The 20,103-nt window shown below is 49.0% G+C and overlaps 1 protein-coding gene across 1 annotated transcript in view; it reads left to right on the top strand.

Annotated features, from left to right (window-relative positions):
- Positions 1-248: 248 nt before the first annotated feature.
- SLC17A9 (solute carrier family 17 member 9) overlaps positions 249-20,103 on the top strand; it is a 114,062-nt gene continuing 94,207 nt past the window's right edge. Inside the window, exon 1 of the mRNA XM_078651612.1 lies at positions 249-455. The gene's annotated coding sequence lies outside the window, so the exon portion shown is untranslated. The remainder of the gene's footprint in view (positions 456-20,103) is intronic.

Here is a 20,103-nt window from a genome sequence, read left to right as displayed (position 1 = left end):
GGTGGAACAACGTCATGTGCCTAGGAACTGAGAAATACTTTCAGTGAGTCATTCACTATGATCATATCGCAGACAGTTCTTTATCTAGGGAGCTCTGTGCCAGTAACATCTCAGAACTGGGAGCTCATCTTCAACTTAACCATCAGGGATCCCTACCCTGGTTACTCTGGGAGTCTCTTTTGTTGCAGCTACAAGCTACAGAGTCCTATGGTGAAGACTTATCAAAGTGGAGTAAATTTCCATGAAGACGTAGGAATTACGGGAGCCCTGTATGGACAGCGGCAAACACGGGGACCAAGTCTCTGATACAAAAGCAACAAAGCGAGCCTTTAAACTCTATAATAACCATTTGTTTTGCCTATGAGGAGCATCTCGAATATCTCCCACCAACGTCATCGCATCTCAGAAGTCCTTCACTGACAACTTTACATTCCAGGAGCTTTCACCCAACACAGGTAAGCATAACCTTGTTTTGTGACCAGAACAACCTAAATAAGAAGGTTTGGGGCCCAAATGTCAGCACACAAATTATTTCAATCACACTCTGGGGGTGGGCGGGGGGCAGATCCGCTGCTGAAACTCCTTTATGTATCTCTGAAGTCTAAGGTTGAGAAATAATTTAATCCATACAATGTGCAAAGCAAAATATCATATAAATATATAATGAAAAGACACATTTTCTCCTGAGTTCTATCCATGTCAGTTTGTTGCATTTTTGTCAATCGCATTCTTTATCTGACCATGTAAATGGATTCATTTTTCTCTCCATAGGACATAGACACTAACACATTTATTGACACTTGGGATATCATCTGTGTTAAAGGCATCTTTAAGTGCCAGCTACTCCACAACACTTCTGAGCAGGGCGTTTGTGCTGCATTGGAATAGAAAGAGGACTTCTTGCCTTTGTTGTTGTGTTTTAATGAAGATAACAGTTCTTCATAGGGCGTTTATGCCTAGAAAAGTAGTATAAGCAATTTTAGAAAGTGGCAATACATATCTACTATGTGTTGTATTACACAATTTTGTATAGCACAGCATATGCCAATTATTTAATATATTGGCAATAACGGTGGTGTTTGTCATGTGTGGGTGGTGGGTTTGTCATTTAGAGGCATTTTTTGTTCAACAACTTCCTGTGTGGTCCCTGTTAGTGTGTTTGGTTGAGTTGTTTGCTATTGGTAGTCCAAGGAAATGATGCTTCAAAAGAGAGGCTGGGTCACCTGACCTTCCACCAAATGCTTTGTGTGCATTGTTTGCAGTGGCTGGTTTGTAGGTGTCCTCTGTCTTATGTGTGTATGACCCAAGAATATGACATGGGTCTTGGGCTTTTAGAAAAGGTGCTCTGAAGTGGTGGGTGGGCTTTGCAACCTTCCTCTAAACTGAAGTCTGCAATCTGAGTGTCACGTGATTGGACATAGAGGTTGGCAAGCCACCAAATACACAAGGGAGTGGAGCCAGGCAGGCCTTAACAGCCAAAGCACGAGCTGAGTGACTATTAACAGTTGACATGTGAAAAAGATGCAAGTTCAATGAAGAGAAATATGCAGTTTTCATTATATATATATATATATATATATATATATATATATATATATATATATATATATATACTCATACTGTGTTGCTGAGGCTCTCCTTCAAACTGAAGGATGTTGCTTGTTTCGGTTACAACCTATATTTGCAGAGAGGTTACCTACGGTTTAACCGGTGTGCAATCAGAGTGTTGTGAGTGTGGTACTATTGTAACCTGTCAGCTGACACACAACAGTAGATTGGCCATCTCTTACTGTTGTGAAGTCACCCACCCTTCAGCTCCAAGGAGGCACTTCTCAAGGTTGGGGATGGGACTGAGAATGGGACCGATCTGATGGAAGGCGAGGAGAGAGGATTGTGGTGGTGTCCGCGACGAGGCCATAGGTATGCAATGAGGTGGGGAGGTAGAAGGAGGGTGTTGATATAAGGGGACAGGAATGGCAGAAACTGCAGGGAAATCTGAGGTGGTGGACACAGGAGTGATGGTGCCAGGGGTGAGACTGGGGCACTGGTGTTGGGGATGACCAGAATGCAGAGAGCAGGGCAATGATGGTGCAGTGGAGAGGGATGTGGCTGTGAGGGCAATGTTGGTGATTCACAAGTGGAGAGTTGTATGGGAGCAAAGGGAGGCAGGGATGTTGCTGGCCAGAAGGGGTTGGTAAATGGTGTCAGGGTGGAGGCAAAAGTGTGGGAAATTGGATGGTGGATTCAAGGAAAAAGCGGTTGAAGGTGATGGTGAGGAAAGACTTGGTGAGGTTGTAAGCAATGAGGTTGGAGAGACTGAGTGAACTGAGGATAGAAGTGGTGCAGTGTAGGATGCAAGGAGAAATAAGGAGAGGTGAGTGTTGGGAAACTGGACGTGAGCAGAATCAAAGGTGATGAGTAGTAGGCAGAAGATGGGAGGGGTCTTAGGTGGTGAGAAGTGGTGGCATATGTGGTGGGAGTGTGTGGGTGGTGGAGTCGGTGGAAAGGGAGGTAATGAGGTAAGGGCACAGGTAAAGGTGGATAGAGAGATGGGGGATGCAGGATAAAACTAGGAGTTGAATGGAGCGAGCAGGAGATTTGAACAAGAAGAAACTCATCAAAGGCACTCCACAGACTTTCTCATAGTTTTGCCAGGTAAATAAATGGTGGTGAAGGACAGTTTCTTTTCCTAATAAAACATACAGTAAGACGACAACACATTCCAAACTGTTAGAAATGCAAATAAACCCTCCCAAGGATAGCCTTGGAATCACTGACTATGCAACAGAAAAAAAGGATCCCACATACATACATCAACGAGTTACGTGGTACGGAAAGGAGTTTGTAAAACGGAAGCAAAAATCCAACCTAAAACACAAGGAACCTGAATAAATTGAATTATGCTCAAAATAACTGCACACTCAATGATGGGATTGGACTGGCCTAAAGGGCAATCAGGCAATGTCTGATGGGCTAGTCTGACAGGTCAGTGTGTTGGCCTTTTTGGTTCTTTGTGAGCTTGTTTTACGGTCTGGTGGGTGAGTTTTTATTTGTTTATTTCTCCAATATTGCCACACACAGAATGTGGACCACTTTTTTAGCTACCTGATTCGCGAATGGGGGGGGGGGGGCACTTTTATTTTGGTGCCCACGCCTAGTTTCTGGCCCAGTCCGACATTGCTCAAGGAACATAAAACTCTAAGAAAGAAAAAAGAAAGAATTTAAACAAATCTTGTATGGGTAGATTCTATTACCGACAGCAACACTTTTTTTAAACTTTGGGTAACATTTTGAACTCTTTTGACGGCAGATTAACCTACTGCAAACTCGCAAATGTGGGGGGAAAAATCAGTAACCATCAGCAGAACTCCCCTGCAACTCACTGACAATAAAGCAATGTGAAAAAAGCATTTGAAAGCAGAAGGCAACCAAATCTTGCAGCTCATATTACTAAATGAGATCCTTAAATATCTGGTAGCCCAGCACAAAAAAGCAGTAGTAAAACTTCTCAACAATGTACTACAACCTGGGCACTTTCCAGACATATGGACTGACATATGGGGGAGGGGATGCTCCTATAAATAGAGGGATGCCCTCACTGTGAACAACCACATGAGAATGGGTGGAAACAACGACACAAATACAGTTGTTGGTGCTCTATGAACAAAGGCATCCAGAGGCTGCTACGTGATACTAACATTGCACCTAGAAGTCAGATAGATTAGTAAACTTAGCACTCGACTGTCAGCAAGAAAGCGATAAGCAATAGTTGGGAGACAACATGCGCTTGCTTTATTGACTTCAGAAAAACATATGACTCAGTGTGGGAGCCAAGATTAAAGATTAAGCTGGTGGTGGCTGGAATTATAACATAATAAACCTCATTTGTGCCTCAGTAGGTTGTAAACTGGAGGTAAACAGCACGTAACTGGGCTTTCAGCCAGCCAACAGCAGGCAGACAAGGCACAATCTCTGCTTTGCTCAAACCTTCTATGAATGACTTCATCGGTGCTAGAAAAAGCTCTTGCTTAGTGGATTCGAATGACAGAGCCTGATATCTGAATGGCCAGGTACAGCAGCTAATGAGGTCATTTCCAGCGCCTTCTAAAACCACAGGAAGGCGCTGCACGTCATGGGACTTGACAGTAAAAAATACAAGAGACAAAAGTATAATTTTGCACAAAAAATAGAGAACAGATAACAGCAAAATGTGTGCTGAATGGTGCAGTGGTGGAGCACAGCGAAGACTACACCTACCTTGGGCTCAGGGTAAGTGCATGTGGAAGCTTTCAATAGGCAATAAATACACTTAAAGAAAAAGCAACAATTATTTACTAAATGAATAATTTTAATCTGTGACACCTTTCAGTCTCACTTTATGAGAGGGAGGTCTGGGTCCTATGTTTGAAACAAGCATTTGCAATGCAATAGGTCTCACATTTGTGAGAGTTTGAGATATTGGCATTATAAATGACAATGCCTTTTATTTATCTGTTTTGATAATGAACACATAAATAAAATGCATTGTCATTTACAATGCCAAGAGCTCAGACTCTTGTGAATGCGAGACCTATTTACTTCAAAGAAGCGGCCTCCATTGTCCCGGGCTGCTTGGAAAGTGAAAGCGGGCGTTGCGCACTGAATGTTGCAGGAAAGCATGCAGTGCCTGCAGAAGAAACTCATTAATTAAAGAAAACAGTGCTTACAGACTAAATAAGACATACCGTGTAACAACGGAAGTAAGAGGGACAGTCCTCGTGGGAGGTTACAAATGAAGACAAGACGGTGCCAAGGTAGGACTAACAAGCCTATTAACATATCAGAAACATCATTTACAAAGGACAATGACACAAGCCAATGAAAAATATGGGCGGAGAGTGGGCGGAGCTTCAAGTTCATACTCAAATACGGCATGCCTCGCAGAGCAGCGCATCCGCTGCACAGGCTCGACCTAAAAAACAGGATTGTGCAGAATTGGAGAATTCTCCCAGGTAGGCCTGCGCCTCCACCTCTCGAAAGAGTGCCCAGAAACTGCCCAGGTCATGGGCTCAGAGATAAACTGGGAAGATTCTTTGGGCTTCTTTAAAACCCTGAAGCACATCTCTAAATTCTGGGAGCTTCTTTTTTTCCAACCTTTATTTTCAGTTTTAAAGAACAATAGTCAACAGTATGAGTGGCACCATACACATTACATGGCAGGACATATTGATGAGCGCTAGCATGCAAAGAACAGAGGCTCAGCCGGCAAGACTTCAGAACTCCATATTGTCAGGCTATCCACCAATCTTGCAGCCTGAAGAACCTAACAACACAGCAGTTAAGCCAGTCCCCTTTCTAGATTTGTGGCCTTATCCACACTCACACCCGTATCATTGCTTTCAGCGGAGTTCTTGTCTGCATGTGGGTCAAAAATGCATCACACACAACCCTTCACACCTGGAGATCTTCCTCCAGTTTTTCATCATGACGACTCAACTTCATGATTCTGGTGGCTTTTTAATACCCCGGGGCTCATCTCAAAATTCTGGGAGCTTCTAAATACCACTGGGCACATCTCTACTTTCTGGGGGCTTTCGATACCCCAGGGCGCATCTCTGAATTCTGGGGCTTCCTACTACACAAGGCACATCTCTAAATTCTGGGAGCTTCTGAGTACCCCAAGGTGCATCTCTAAATTCTTGGGGCTTCTTAATACCCCAAGGAGCATCTAAAATTTCTGGGGGCTTCTAAATACCCTAGGGCTCATCCCTTACTTACTTTACTATTTATGTGCTACTCCAGTCCAGGTTTTTCTTCGAATTCTGGGACTTGTAGTCTTGTTAATTCCATTAAAAATACGGCTTCCGGTTTTCCACTTTTACTGATTTTTACAGATAAATACAGACAAAAAACTATGTTTTTTTAGCCAGTATTTATTTTTAAAATTGGAAAAATATTGAAAATTGTGCTTCATGTGAATGGCTCGCCATGCTGTATTTTGTGAATTCCGGGAAGCAGCGGAGCAGATAGACAGCATAGGGAGTTAAAAAAACAGACAGGTTGAGAATACAGGCATTTGTTAACATATATTTATATTATAATTCTGATATTTACCTGTGGGTGTAATATTCTACTATATTTGGCTGCTAACTTTGCTGTACGCGAGACGCGACAGACATCAAAGTATGAGCGCATTTTTAGCAGTTAAGTAAATGTGGAAAGGTAGCATTTTTTCACACAATTTATTCTCAAACTAAATATGGATAAACACAGACGGAAATGTTACAAAAACAAATATCATAAAACCAGGAACCCTAATTATAAAATAAGCCTGTAACTCCTATAATTCAAAGAGAAAATCTTGACTGGAGGAGCACATCAACCTGAGAAACTTGCCAGCTATGGTGATGGTTACAGATGCAGGAATGGGTAAAGAGATGTTTCTTCCTCTATTCCAGAGGGCCTCTTTAAATAAGCACAGTGCCGTGGGTGACTTACCTGGTGTCGCACAGCAATCCAAAATGTCACAAACAATTTTCATAAAAGTTGAACTCGCAGAATACATCAAATACCTAACGCATAAAGGTTTTCCAAAAAAACATACCAGAAGGCTATATACTGGGCCTAGAGACTGGTAGAATCAGATAAAAGCAAGAGAGAGAGAATAGTATCTGCCATCAGGGCTCCCTGGTGGAGACAGTGGCAGGGGACACTTTCTTTCTATACTGCTCTGTGTACAAAGAAAGGCAGAATAGTTGCTTCCCCACCATCCGTGGAAAAAGCTAAGTTCTTGTTCATATAACAGAGAAGAAAATTGTTGTCAGACAGCCACCAGAAACAGCATAATGTGCAGCAATATGTCTCTACGCATGGTACCACAGGAGACTGGGAGTCAAACAACATGGACTTCCACATAGCCTAGGAAAGAAAAAAGTTACTACTGCTGAGCCTGTAACATGTAACATGTTTGCATTCTGTGTATTATATTTTGTTGAGAAGTGGGAAAACAGCAGCACTTGTCGGCGTGGCTACAGTGGTTTCACTGGTTACACATTTATCAAGGGTGCTTTAAGGATTTGACTAAACTTTTTAAGGATTTTTTACTAGAACTTTCAAGAAGGGCTGCTACACTTTTACTTTTTAGGTCGAGCCTAGAGTCAGCGCGAATGCGCTGCTCTACAAGACTTGCTGTACTGGAGTTTGGAATAGAAGCCCCGTCCACTCTCCGGCCATATCGGTCATTGGCTTGTGCCATTGTCCTTCGTAAATGCTGGCTTCTGAGTCGTAAAGTAGGCTTGTTAGTCCCTCTTTAGTACCGCCTTGTCTTCATTTGTAACCTCCCATGGCGATGGGCTCTTTTATTTTGGTTGTTACATGGTACGTGTTATTTAGTGTGTAAGCACTATTTTCTTTATTGAGTTTCTCTTACTGCAGGCACGTCGGGCTTTGCTTACATTCAGCGTGACGTGCGAACTTTCTCTTTTCAAGCAGCTGGGACAATGGCAGCCACTTCTTTCCAATGCCATAGGTCTTGCACTTAAATGAGAGACCTATTTCATATTTTTTCATTTGACGACGGCTTATTAAACTGCGCAGACTTTATGTTTTGCTCCCTGGCAGTGAAATGGATCAGAAATGTCCCTTTTTAGAAAGATTCTGGTGTTATTTGGCGGTTCCTTCATCGGGGTTGTCAAATGGTGGAAAAACAAAGCTTTAGAAGTCTTGGTCAGAGGGCTTCTACCGATTAAGCTGTTGCGTATGTTGCAGAGGCCGCCTCACCCTCCCAAAAGGGGGGGGAGGCTCGGGGGTTGGCACCATAACCCGCGCTGTGCCCCCAGTGGAAAACCGGTTCTGGGCGCTTCAAAGCATCCAGAAGCAAACGAAAGGGGGATGCCTCCCGCCAAAAAAGGAGAGTGCCCGATGGCGCCAAAAGGCGACCAATGGCCAGGTAACGCTATGTTTGAACCCCCCAATCAGGGGGCGCCACCTGAGCACCAAGGTGGCAGAAGTGGCGAATATAAGTCGCCGCTCGCCCAGGTAGCTCCTAACTTCATGGATGAGGGCGAGCGGCGCACCGACGGAGTTCTGCAGACGAGATCAGCAACGAGGCGAAGCGCTGTCGGTGGGACCAGCGGAAGAGGAATCTCGGGGATCATCGCTGGACTTCAAGATCAACGGCGCGCCGGCGGCCCCCTCTGAGGCAGACCGAACAAGTTTCTCCCTGCATCTCCACGGCTAGACCACTGTTGGGTGAGGCGATCAGAGCGAGAACGATGGACAGAGCAGCCAAGAACGCGGTGAGTGAGGAAGACGCCCGAGCTACCTACGGTTCCGGCGATTGCAACATGGACCTTCCCGCGTTTCTGAGGCTGAGCTCAGGTGGGCAGCGGAGCGCCGATGAGCATCGCGAGCGGCGGAGAGCCCTCCCCAGCGTGGTAGCCATAGACGGAGAGCAGCGGAGGGCCCTCAGCCGGATCGGTGCCCACCACAACTACAGCGGCGAGGCAAAGGAGAGGACGAACATCGCGAGCGGCGGAGAGCCCTCCGCAGTGGGGTAGCCATAGACAGAGAACGGCGGAGAGCCCTCAGACGGATCCGGTGCTTCCCCTGGTCAGCTGCGAGCGGCGGAGAGAGCCGCTTGAGTGAGCCGCGAGTAGGGCGGCATCCGACCGGAAGTAGCGGCGGAGAGCCCTCGGCCGGACACAACGCTTGTGCGACATCACCAGCGGCGGAGAGCCCTCGTCAAGAGCGAGCGTGTAAGCACAGTAACCCCCGATCAACAAAGTAGCGGCGAAGAGCCCTCGGAGCTAAGGCTGTTACCGACTAGCAACAGCGGCGAGCGTGGGCAAAAAAGCACAGGCATTCTTCTCCCGCCAGTCCCGCGCGGCTGGGAGCTGTGCCCGGCACCACGATCAGCTGTTGTTGAGCAGCGGGCCAAGAGAGACACCGGGGGCCGAACGGCTCATGCCCAAAGCAGCCCAAGAGTTTGAAAGGAAGGGATATATTTTCGCTTGGTGCATCCAAAGGCGGCAGCACCCCACCAAGAGTCATGGCCGAGGGTCAGCCAGAGGAGGTCACTGACATGCTCAGGCGGATCCGCGAAGTATCGGCGGTGCACGGCAGCGAGTGGCTGCAGCCGCACCTGGAGCAGGCCGGCGGCGTCGGCCCAGAAGCACGAAAGGAGGACGAGGCCGGCCCTTCTTCACCCAAGAAGGGCAGGATCACACCGCAGAAGAAGGCCCCCAGGAAGAAGCCCCAGAAGAGGGAGCGGCCGAACGAGGGCTTACCACCGAGGGCAGGGGACCACAGCGAGGCTACCAGCAGTATGGCGAATGGTGAGCATATTACCAACATTGTAAAAGAATGTCTTAGGTCCTTGGCCCCTACGTGGCTGGGATGGCACAGGGCAGGGGGCAGCGAGGTCAGAAGAACAGCGAGCAGATGAGACATCAGGTCTGCCATGGCACTTGCTTGATCCAGGCTGGGCGCGTCAAGCGAGAGTACAGGGGCAGGTGGGGCAGGCGGCGCAAGGTGCACAGGGATCCCCAGTGGCAGCATGGGGTTACAGTAGTAATGCAGGCACCACACAACCGGAGGGTCCAGTTAATGATCCTTACACCAGGCCATCCCCCGGCCCGGCGTCACTTACCACAAGGGCCACTGGGCTAGCTTGCCTTATCCCACTGGCAGTCAAGGAGAGGATATGGCGCAAAGAATTTATAGATATTTTCTCCCTGCTGTAGATTCAGCTTGAGGGACTAGACCTCACAACTTGCGATAGAAAGGACGAGGACAGAAGGGAAAGGTGCGGCGCTAGGAAGGAAAGGAACTTTGACAATTGGCTGGATGCATTCAGAATTATGGCATGCATTATAGTTGAAAAATTCCCACGCTGCGCCACAGATTTATGGCTTTACGAGGCCAATATCCATTGGGCACAGAGGCAGTTTCCCGGGGATGCCTGGCTGGAGTATGACAAGGGTTTCACGCTCAAAATGCAGAGGCACCCTGAGATGGAATGGAATGAGGAGGATGTCTCTGGTTTTATACATAAAATGCTAGTGGCAAAGGAGGTAAAAGCATGGGCGGGAAAAAGCGACCAGTCCTTTCGGAGCTCCTACCACAAGGGGAAGGGCAGGAAATTCCACAGGGCGAAACATAGCACAGGGAAACCCCTGTCCCCCAATGGAGGCACGGCCATCTGCTGGAAATATGATGCCGGGGACTGCTCGTGGGGCGCCACGTGTAAATTCCAACACACATGCTCAAGCTGCGGCGTAGGGCACCCGGCAGTGGCATGTCGGAACAAGCGCGAGTCAAAAAAGGACAAAAAAGACAGGAGCAAAAAACACTAGTGACGGGACAACAGGTGGGGGGGACCTGAGCGACATCCAAGATTGCCGGCTGGCCAGATCCCCAATCAATACACAACAGCTGCGCAGACTAGCTAATAAGTACCCTAACAGAACACACGCCACGGTCCTGGTGGGGGGTTTTGAAGAAGGTTTTGTGATCCCACTCATAGGCCCGCTACCACTAGAGGAGGCGAACAACCTAAAATCCGCATTGCAACACCTCAATGTGGTGTGCGCCAAACTGGAAAAAGAAAAATCATTGGGCAGGATTGAGGGCCCCCTTCCACCACAGTTACACAAGGGTATAGTTGTGTCCCCCCTGGGTGTGGTCCCCAAGAAGGAACCAGGCCAATTTAGACTCATACACCACCTCTCATTCCCTGAAGGGACCTCTGTGAATGATGGGATCACCCCCGAAGCCTGCTCAGTGGGCTACGCATCTGTTGACGACGCAATTGACTTGGTAAAGGCAGCAGGAAAAGGGGCCCTGATTGCCAAGGCGGACATTGAATCCGCATTTCGCCTTTTGCCTGTCCACCCCTCCAGTTTTCACCTATTGGGCTTTCATTGGGGGGGGGGGGTTACTTGTTTATCGACAAAGCAATGCCCATGGGTTGCGCCATATCGGGCGCATATTTTGAACAGTTTGCCACCTTTTTGGAGTGGGCCTTGCACGACAAAAACCCGGCGGGTGGGAAACTGCATTACTTAGATGATTTCATGTTTACAGGCCCCGCGGGGTCCCCCACATGCGGGAACACCCTAGCTGCTTTTGAAGAGCTAGCCAGGACACTAGGGGTCCCTTTAGCACCCGAAAAGACAATGGGTCCAACCACAAGACTCACGTTCTTGGGCATAGAGCTAGACTCCATAGCCGAGACGGCAAGGCTGCCCCCGGACAAGGTGAAGGATTTCAGGGAGGAGGTCAGGAAATTGTGTGGACGGAGCAAGGCCACACTCCGCGAATTGCAGGGTCTAATTGGGAAACTCAATTTCGTGGCTAGAGTCATCCCCGCGGGAAAAGTTTTTGCCAGGCGCTTGACACTGCTGACTTCAGGTATCACCCACAAACACCACCACATCCGGCTAGGAGCTGGGGTTAAACAGGACCTACTCATGTGAGAGGAGTTCCTCCAAAACTTTAACGGCATCTTGATATGGAGAGAGGGTTGGGTGACAGCCAGACAGATAGCCCTGTTTACAGATGCGGCGGGGAGCTTGGGTTTCGGTGCGATCCTGGGAAAACGGTGGTGCGCGAGCCAGTGGCCGGAAAGATGGCACAGGCAGGGCATCACCAGCAATATCACATTTTTAGAACTGTTTCCAATAATAGTAGGATTAACAGTTTGGAAACAGGAGCTGAGAGACATGAAGCTGACCCTCTGGTCTGACAACAAGGGTGTGGTACAGGTCATCAACAAAGGCGCAGCGAGGTGCCCTGACACGTTGAGGTTAATGCGACAGTTGATTAAATTGCAGCTGGAGGGAAATCTGGAGCTGAAGGCTCGCCACGTGCCAGGGGCAGAGAACACGGCGGCGGACGCCCTTTCGTGATCTCAGATGAAGCGATTCAGAGAACTGGTGCCAGGGGCAGACAGGGAGATGACCCCTTTTCCGGCATACCTGTGGGACCTGGGGGATAGACTTATCCATACTGGTAAATCAATCACTTACCCCTGAGGCAACTAGAAGGTACAAGAAGTATGCAGCCACAGTAATGAGAATTGGGGGCATGCAGTCACTGGGCAATAGGGCTGGGACACAAACAGCGGTGGAGAAATTTATACAGTGGGCATTTGATAGCAAAAAAACAAGGTTGTGGGCACAGGCCCACCTAGCAGCCATGGCCCACTTTGCCAAGATCTTCACGGGGGAGGATCCCACACCATCCCTATACCTCAAGACAGCATTAAAAGGGTGGAAAAGAGCTGAGGGGGTACGGTTGGACACCAGGCGTCCCATTGATTTTAAAAAACTGGGACAGCTACTAGAAGCACTGGTAATGGTTACAAAAGACAGCTTTGAACTTCAACTATTCAGGGCGGCATTTACCACAGCATTTTTTTTGGCGCGTTTCGCATCAGCTAGTTGGTAGCACCCAAAAAAGCAGGGCCCGGCCCGGCGGTGCCTACAGGCCACAGACATCAGACCCTTAGGAAAGACAGTAGAGATGATATTAACACCATCGGCGCTGCGCATTTTCCCGCTGTGTGCTGAACTTTTAAAAAACCCGCGGTTCATGACGAGCTCGTCATGAGCGTACGAGAGGTGTACCTCATGACGAGCTGAGCTCGTCATGAGAGTCGAAGGGGTCAAGAAGGTCAAAAACTGACAAGGCAGGTAAGGGTGCGATCATACGGCTGCAATGCATCCCAGAGTCCAGTTTATGCGCAGTATGCGGTCTGCTCAAATATATGGTGGCACGCCCGGCAGGCGAAGGGCCACTCTTCAAACACCAGGATGGGAGTAACTTGAGCAAGTTCCAATTCACGGCAGTGATGCGCCAGGGCCTCGCAAAAGCCGGGCTTCACCCAGAATTCTTTGCCCCCCACTCTTTACGAATCGGTGCAGCCACCTCGGCATCGCAGCATAGCGTGCTAGAGGAAAGAATTCAGGCTGTCGGCAGATGGCGGTCTCAGGCCTAAAAATGGTACATACGCCCACAACTATTGTAAAACAGAGCGGTCATGGGGGGGGGGTCAGTCACTTTGGGATGCCGCACGGCAGGGTGACAGAAATCCCCTTCCACACTCCAGACTGCAGACAATGGAGAGGGTGCGCAGCAGGCCACCTCATTTTGGTATTCTTCTTTCAACAGGGAGACGCCCACAGCTGGTATGGGTAGTGGGTCATTCCTTCGTGTCCAAGATGGAGAGCTGGTGGCAGCAATCGGGCACAAGGTGGAGAACAGACCCAAAGCGACATGCATCCGCTGGGTGGGGCAGCCAGGGATGAAATGGAATCAACTACCCGCGATATTGGACAACTTGTTGGCGGATTCGGCATGGCATCCGGACGTACTGCTCATTCATCTCGGCGCAACGACCTGACCCTAATGGGACGCAAAGCATTGGGGCAGGCCATTCAGATGGACCTCACCAGGGCAGCTATGTGGTTCGGTGGCACGACGATCATATGGTCTGAGATGGTTAGCAGAAGGCATTGGAGGGGCGCGGAATCCAACAAGGCAGTGAACAACGCCAGGAGAAAGCTGAACATTGCAATGCACAAATTCTGCAAGACCAACGGTCTGGAATCCATCAGACATGGTTGGATTCACCCAGGACGCCCAGAATTGTATGGACCGGACGGGGTCCATCTCTCTGTCATAGGAATGAGAGTCTTTTGGGACAACCTGTGGGGCGCATTCGCTCTCGCAGGTTGCAGATAAAAAAATTATCTTAGATCTTAAATTATCTCATCCGTTAGATGGTAATAGTTTTGGTCTGAAAAAGATATATTAATTAACCATATGTACCCCTACGATCAAAAAGTTGTTCTTGGGGGGGGGAAAATTGAAATCAGACCAAAACTTTTTAATCAGGTGACTCAGAGTACCGTTAAGAAAACAGATGTTGGATTTTATCCAGAACCAATAGTGAGCACCCATCCAGTGTTCACTAGGTAAGAAGACAGAGAAGAAGTTATGTCTAAACTATTACCATCTAACGGATGTAATAACCTTAACAATGGCATAGTGCACACACTTGATACTTACCAGTTGATAAACGACAGATAGTCTGATGTCATTTAGACCTTGAAAACACCTAAAACCCCCCCCTCTTCCCCCCAAACATAATTGTGGGGTTGAATTACTGCTCAAATATACATTAACTAGTTTGTATCAGTTGCAGCTACATATGGTAACTGCTTCTTGTAGGGATTTCCTTGTTATGTAAGCACAATGAGATGTTTTAAAATATTGTTTATTGGTTAGGAATTTTCTGATCTAGAGTTGTTTCTAACTCGTTTTTAAAACATGTTTTACAGATTGAATGTGGCTCCTGATGAAGGCGTTCTGACAACGCCGAAACGCGCGTCGATAAATTGTATTGTTTGCCACCTACGATAAATTGTATTGTTTGCCACCTACGTCATATGTATTTTTCTTGTATAATTGTGTCACGAATATTTCTTTCATACATAATTTTGTGTATCTTTTAATAACATTGTAGTGATTATGTTTTTTAAAATTTGAAACTGTAATTTTATTAATAAATTGAATTTGTTAAATTTTTTATTGATTTTTGTGCTTTACATATTGGTCTGTTCCCTAGTTGTATTATCAAATGCGTTTTTCTCTTTACACATTGTTCATTTCCCTGCATTACAAATCCAGTATTTGAACAGGGGGTCCTTGTTGTTCACATTGTTCAGCCGCACCTGGAGCAGGCCGGCGGCGTCGGCCCAGAAGCACGAAAGGAGGACGAGGCCGGCCCTTCTTCACCCAAGAAGGGCAGGATCACACCGCAGAAGAAGGCCCCCAGGAAGAAGCCCCAGAAGAGGGAGCGGCCGAACGAGGGCTTACCACCGAGGGCAGGGGACCACAGCGAGGCTACCAGCAGTATGGCGAATGGTGAGCATATTACCAACATTGTAAAAGAATGTCTTAGGTCCTTGGCCCCTACGTGGCTGGGATGGCACAGGGCAGGGGGCAGCGAGGTCAGAAGAACAGCGAGCAGATGAGACATCAGGTCTGCCATGGCACTTGCTTGATCCAGGCTGGGCGCGTCAAGCGAGAGTACAGGGGCAGGTGGGGCAGGCGGCGCAAGGTGCACAGGGATCCCCAGTGGCAGCATGGGGTTACAGTAGTAATGCAGGCACCACACAACCGGAGGGTCCAGTTAATGATCCTTACACCAGGCCATCCCCCGGCCCGGCGTCACTTACCACAAGGGCCACTGGGCTAGCTTGCCTTATCCCACTGGCAGTCAAGGAGAGGATATGGCGCAAAGAATTTATAGATATTTTCTCCCTGCTGTAGATTCAGCTTGAGGGACTAGACCTCACAACTTGCGATAGAAAGGACGAGGACAGAAGGGAAAGGTGCGGCGCTAGGAAGGAAAGGAACTTTGACAATTGGCTGGATGCATTCAGAATTATGGCATGCATTATAGTTGAAAAATTCCCACGCTGCGCCACAGATTTATGGCTTTACGAGGCCAATATCCATTGGGCACAGAGGCAGTTTCCCGGGGATGCCTGGCTGGAGTATGACAAGGGTTTCACGCTCAAAATGCAGAGGCACCCTGAGATGGAATGGAATGAGGAGGATGTCTCTGGTTTTATACATAAAATGCTAGTGGCAAAGGAGGTAAAAGCATGGGCGGGAAAAAGCGACCAGTCCTTTCGGAGCTCCTACCACAAGGGGAAGGGCAGGAAATTCCACAGGGCGAAACATAGCACAGGGAAACCCCTGTCCCCCAATGGAGGCACGGCCATCTGCTGGAAATATGATGCCGGGGACTGCTCGTGGGGCGCCACGTGTAAATTCCAACACACATGCTCAAGCTGCGGCGGAGGGCACCCGGCAGTGGCATGTCGGAACAAGCGCGAGTCAAAAAAGGACAAAAAAGACAGGAGCAAAAAACACTAGTGACGGGACAACAGGTGGGGGGGACCTGAGCGACATCCAAGATTGCCGGCTGGCCAGATCCCCAATCAATACACAACAGCTGCGCAGACTAGCTAATAAGTACCCTAACAGAACACACGCCACGGTCCTGGTGGGGGGTTTTGAAGAAGGTTTTGTGATCCCACTCATAGGCCCGCTACCACTAGAGGGGGCGAACAACCTAAAATCCGCATTGCAACACCTCAATGTGGTGTGCGCCAAACTGGAAAAAGAAAAATCATTGGGCAGGATTGAGGGCCCCCTTCCACCACAGTTACACAAGGGTATAGTTGTGTCCCCCCTGGGTGTGGTCCCCAAGAAGGAACCAGGCCAATTTAGACTCATACACCACCTCTCATTCCCTGAAGGGACCTCTGTGAATGATGGGATCGCCCCCGAAGCCTGCTCAGTGGGCTACGCATCTGTTGACGACGCAATTGACTTGGTAAAGGCAGCAGGAAAAGGGGCACTGATTGCCAAGGCGGACATTGAATCCGCATTTCGCCTTTTGCCTGTCCACCCCTCCAGTTTTCCCCTATTGGGCTTTCATTGGGGGGGGGGGGGTTACTTGTTTATCGACAAAGCAATGCCCATGGGTTGCGCCATATCGTGCGCATATTTTGAACAGTTTGCCACCTTTTTGGAGTGGGCCTTGCACGACAAAAACCCGGCGGGTGGGAAACTGCATTACTTAGATGATTTCATGTTTACAGGCCCCGCGGGGTCCCCCACATGCGGGAACACCCTAGCTGCTTTTGAAGAGCTAGCCAGGACACTAGGGGTCCCTTTAGCACCCGAAAAGACAATGGGTCCAACCACAAGACTCACGTTCTTGGGCATAGAGCTAGACTCCATAGCCGAGACGGCAAGGCTGCCCCCGGACAAGGTGAAGGATTTCAGGGAGGAGGTCAGGAAATTGTGTGGACGGAGCAAGGCCACACTCCGCGAATTGCAGGGTCTAATTGGGAAACTCAATTTCGTGGCTAGAGTCATCCCCGCGGGAAAAGTTTTTGCCAGGCGCTTGACACTGCTGACTTCAGGTATCACCCACAAACACCACCACATCCGGCTAGGAGCTGGGGTTAAACAGGACCTACTCATGTGAGAGGAGTTCCTCCAAAACTTTAACGGCATCTTGATATGGAGAGAGGGTTGGGTGACAGCCAGACAGATAGCCCTGTTTACAGATGCGGCGGGGAGCTTGGGTTTCGGTGCGATCCTGGGAAAACGGTGGTGCGCGAGCCAGTGGCCGGAAAGATGGCACAGGCAGGGCATCACCAGCAATATCACATTTTTAGAACTGTTTCCAATAATAGTAGCATTAACAGTTTGGAAACAGGAGCTGAGAGACATGAAGCTGACCCTCTGGTCTGACAACAAGGGTGTGGTACAGGTCATCAACAAAGGCGCAGCGAGGTGCCCTGACACGTTGAGGTTAATGCGACAGTTGATTAAATTGCAGCTGGAGGGAAATCTGGAGCTGAAGGCTCGCCACGTGCCAGGGGCAGAGAACACGGCGGCGGACGCCCTTTCGTGATCTCAGATGAAGCGATTCAGAGAACTGGTGCCAGGGGCAGACAGGGAGATGACCCCTTTTCCGGCATACCTGTGGGACCTGGGGGATAGACTTATCCATACTGGTAAATCAATCACTTACCCCTGAGGCAACTAGAAGGTACAAGAAGTATGCAGCCACAGTAATGAGAATTGGGGGCATGCAGTCACTGGGCAATAGGGCTGGGACACAAACAGCGGTGGAGAAATTTATACAGTGGGCATTTGATAGCAAAAAAACAAGGTTGTGGGCACAGGCCCACCTAGCAGCCATGGCCCACTTTGCCAAGATCTTCACGGGGGAGGATCCCACACCATCCCTATACCTCAAGACAGCATTAAAAGGGTGGAAAAGAGCTGAGGGGGTACGGTTGGACACCAGGCGTCCCATTGATTTTAAAAAACTGGGACAGCTACTAGAAGCACTGGTAATGGTTACAAAAGACAGCTTTGAACTTCAACTATTCAGGGCGGCATTTACTACAGCATTTTTTTTGGCGCGTTTCGCATCAGCTAGTTGGTAGCACCCAAAAAAGCAGGGCCCGGCCCGGCGGTGCCTACAGGCCACAGACATCAGACCCTTAGGAAAGACAGTAGAGATGATATTAACACCATCGGCGCTGCGCATTTTCCCGCTGTGTGCTGAACTTTTAAAAAACCCGCGGTTCATGACGAGCTCGTCATGAGCGTACGAGAGGTGTACCTCATGACGAGCTGAGCTCGTCATGAGAGTCGAAGGGGTCAAGAAGGTCAAAAACTGACAAGGCAGGTAAGGGTGCGATCATACGGCTGCAATGCATCCCAGAGTCAAGTTTATGCGCAGTATGCGGTCTGCTCAAATATATGGTGGCACGCCCGGCAGGCGAAGGGCCACTCTTCAAACACCAGGATGGGAGTAACTTGAGCAAGTTCCAATTCACGGCAGTGATGCGCCAGGGCCTCGCAAAAGCCGGGCTTCACCCAGAATTCTTTGCCCCCCACTCTTTACGAATCGGTGCAGCCACCTCGGCATCGCAGCATAGCGTGCTAGAGGAAAGAATTCAGGCTGTCGGCAGATGGCGGTCTCAGGCCTAAAAATGGTACATACGCCCACAACTATTGTAAAACAGAGCGGTCATGGGGGGGGGGTCAGTCACTTTGGGATGCCGCACGGCAGGGTGACAGAAATCCCCTTCCACACTCCAGACTGCAGACAATGGAGAGGGTGCGCAGCAGGCCACCTCATTTTGGTATTCTTCTTTCAACAGGGAGACGCCCACAGCTGGTATGGGTAGTGGGTCATTCCTTCGTGTCCAAGATGGAGAGCTGGTGGCAGCAATCGGGCACAAGGTGGAGAACAGACCCAAAGCGACATGCATCCGCTGGGTGGGGCAGCCAGGGATGAAATGGAATCAACTACCCGCGATATTGGACAACTTGTTGGCGGATTCGGCATGGCATCCGGACGTACTGCTCATTCATCTCGGCGCAACGACCTGACCCTAATGGGACGCAAAGCATTGGGGCAGGCCATTCAGATGGACCTCACCAGGGCAGCTATGTGGTTCGGTGGCACGACGATCATATGGTCTGAGATGGTTAGCAGAAGGCATTGGAGGGGCGCGGAATCCAACAAGGCAGTGAACAACGCCAGGAGAAAGCTGAACATTGCAATGCACAAATTCTGCAAGACCAACGGTCTGGAATCCATCAGACATGGTTGGATTCACCCAGGACGCCCAGAATTGTATGGACCGGACGGGGTCCATCTCTCTGTCATAGGAATGAGAGTCTTTTGGGACAACCTGTGGGGCGCATTCGCTCTCGCAGGTTGCAGATAAAAAAAAATTTTTTTTAAAGAGAATATAAAAAAATAAAATAAAAAAAAAGGACCCTTTCTGGGGGGGAGCCGCAGAAAGACGTGAGCCTCCCTGCGGCGTGGCGGAAATTAGTGCAAGGATTGGCTAAGGAGACACACCGACGGGCGGTGTGTAAGATGAGGGCCACTCACTTTTGGATGCCGCACGGCAGGGTGTGGTGGCCGCGCCACGGAGGGGACTAGCAAAAGGAGACAGCGCTCGCGGCCCAGACCCCGCCGGACGGCAGGGCGCAAAAGGAAACGAGCTGGGGGCCTAACTCCAGAGACAGAAGCTACCCTCCACTACACGCAGAGGGCATGGGCGATCAACTAAATGGTGATCCCGGAAATAACCGACAAAGAGGACTACCAAGAACTAACAAAAGGAACTGGTTTTGGGGTGCCATTTACGAACTGATAGGTACCACAAGAGCATCGGCCCAGAAGCGGCCCAGGATGGTTTATGACATGTAGGATTTATGACCAACCTATGGCAGTTCGCAAATGACAACTGTATAACCAGTATGTGTGAAAAATAATAAAAACTGCGGCCAACAACGACCACAACAGATGCACGTATTGTTGGCTAACTTTATTAAGATGGTAGGCGGGCGGGGGGCATACATATGTTTGTACGGAATGGGCACAGTGCGAGGGTTATTCACTGTGGCACGGGTGTTCGGATCCAGTCGTGTAATCTATTGTGCAGGTTTCACTGCGGTTTCTCAGCCAGTTGTGTGCAGTTCAGGGAGTTGAGACACGTT

This window comes from Lissotriton helveticus, chromosome 7 (assembly GCF_964261635.1).
Source record: "Lissotriton helveticus chromosome 7, aLisHel1.1, whole genome shotgun sequence".
Lineage (NCBI taxonomy): Eukaryota > Metazoa > Chordata > Amphibia > Caudata > Salamandridae > Lissotriton > Lissotriton helveticus.
The sequence above is the reverse complement of the archived record's forward strand: the minus strand, read 5'-3'. Positions and strand labels throughout refer to the sequence as shown.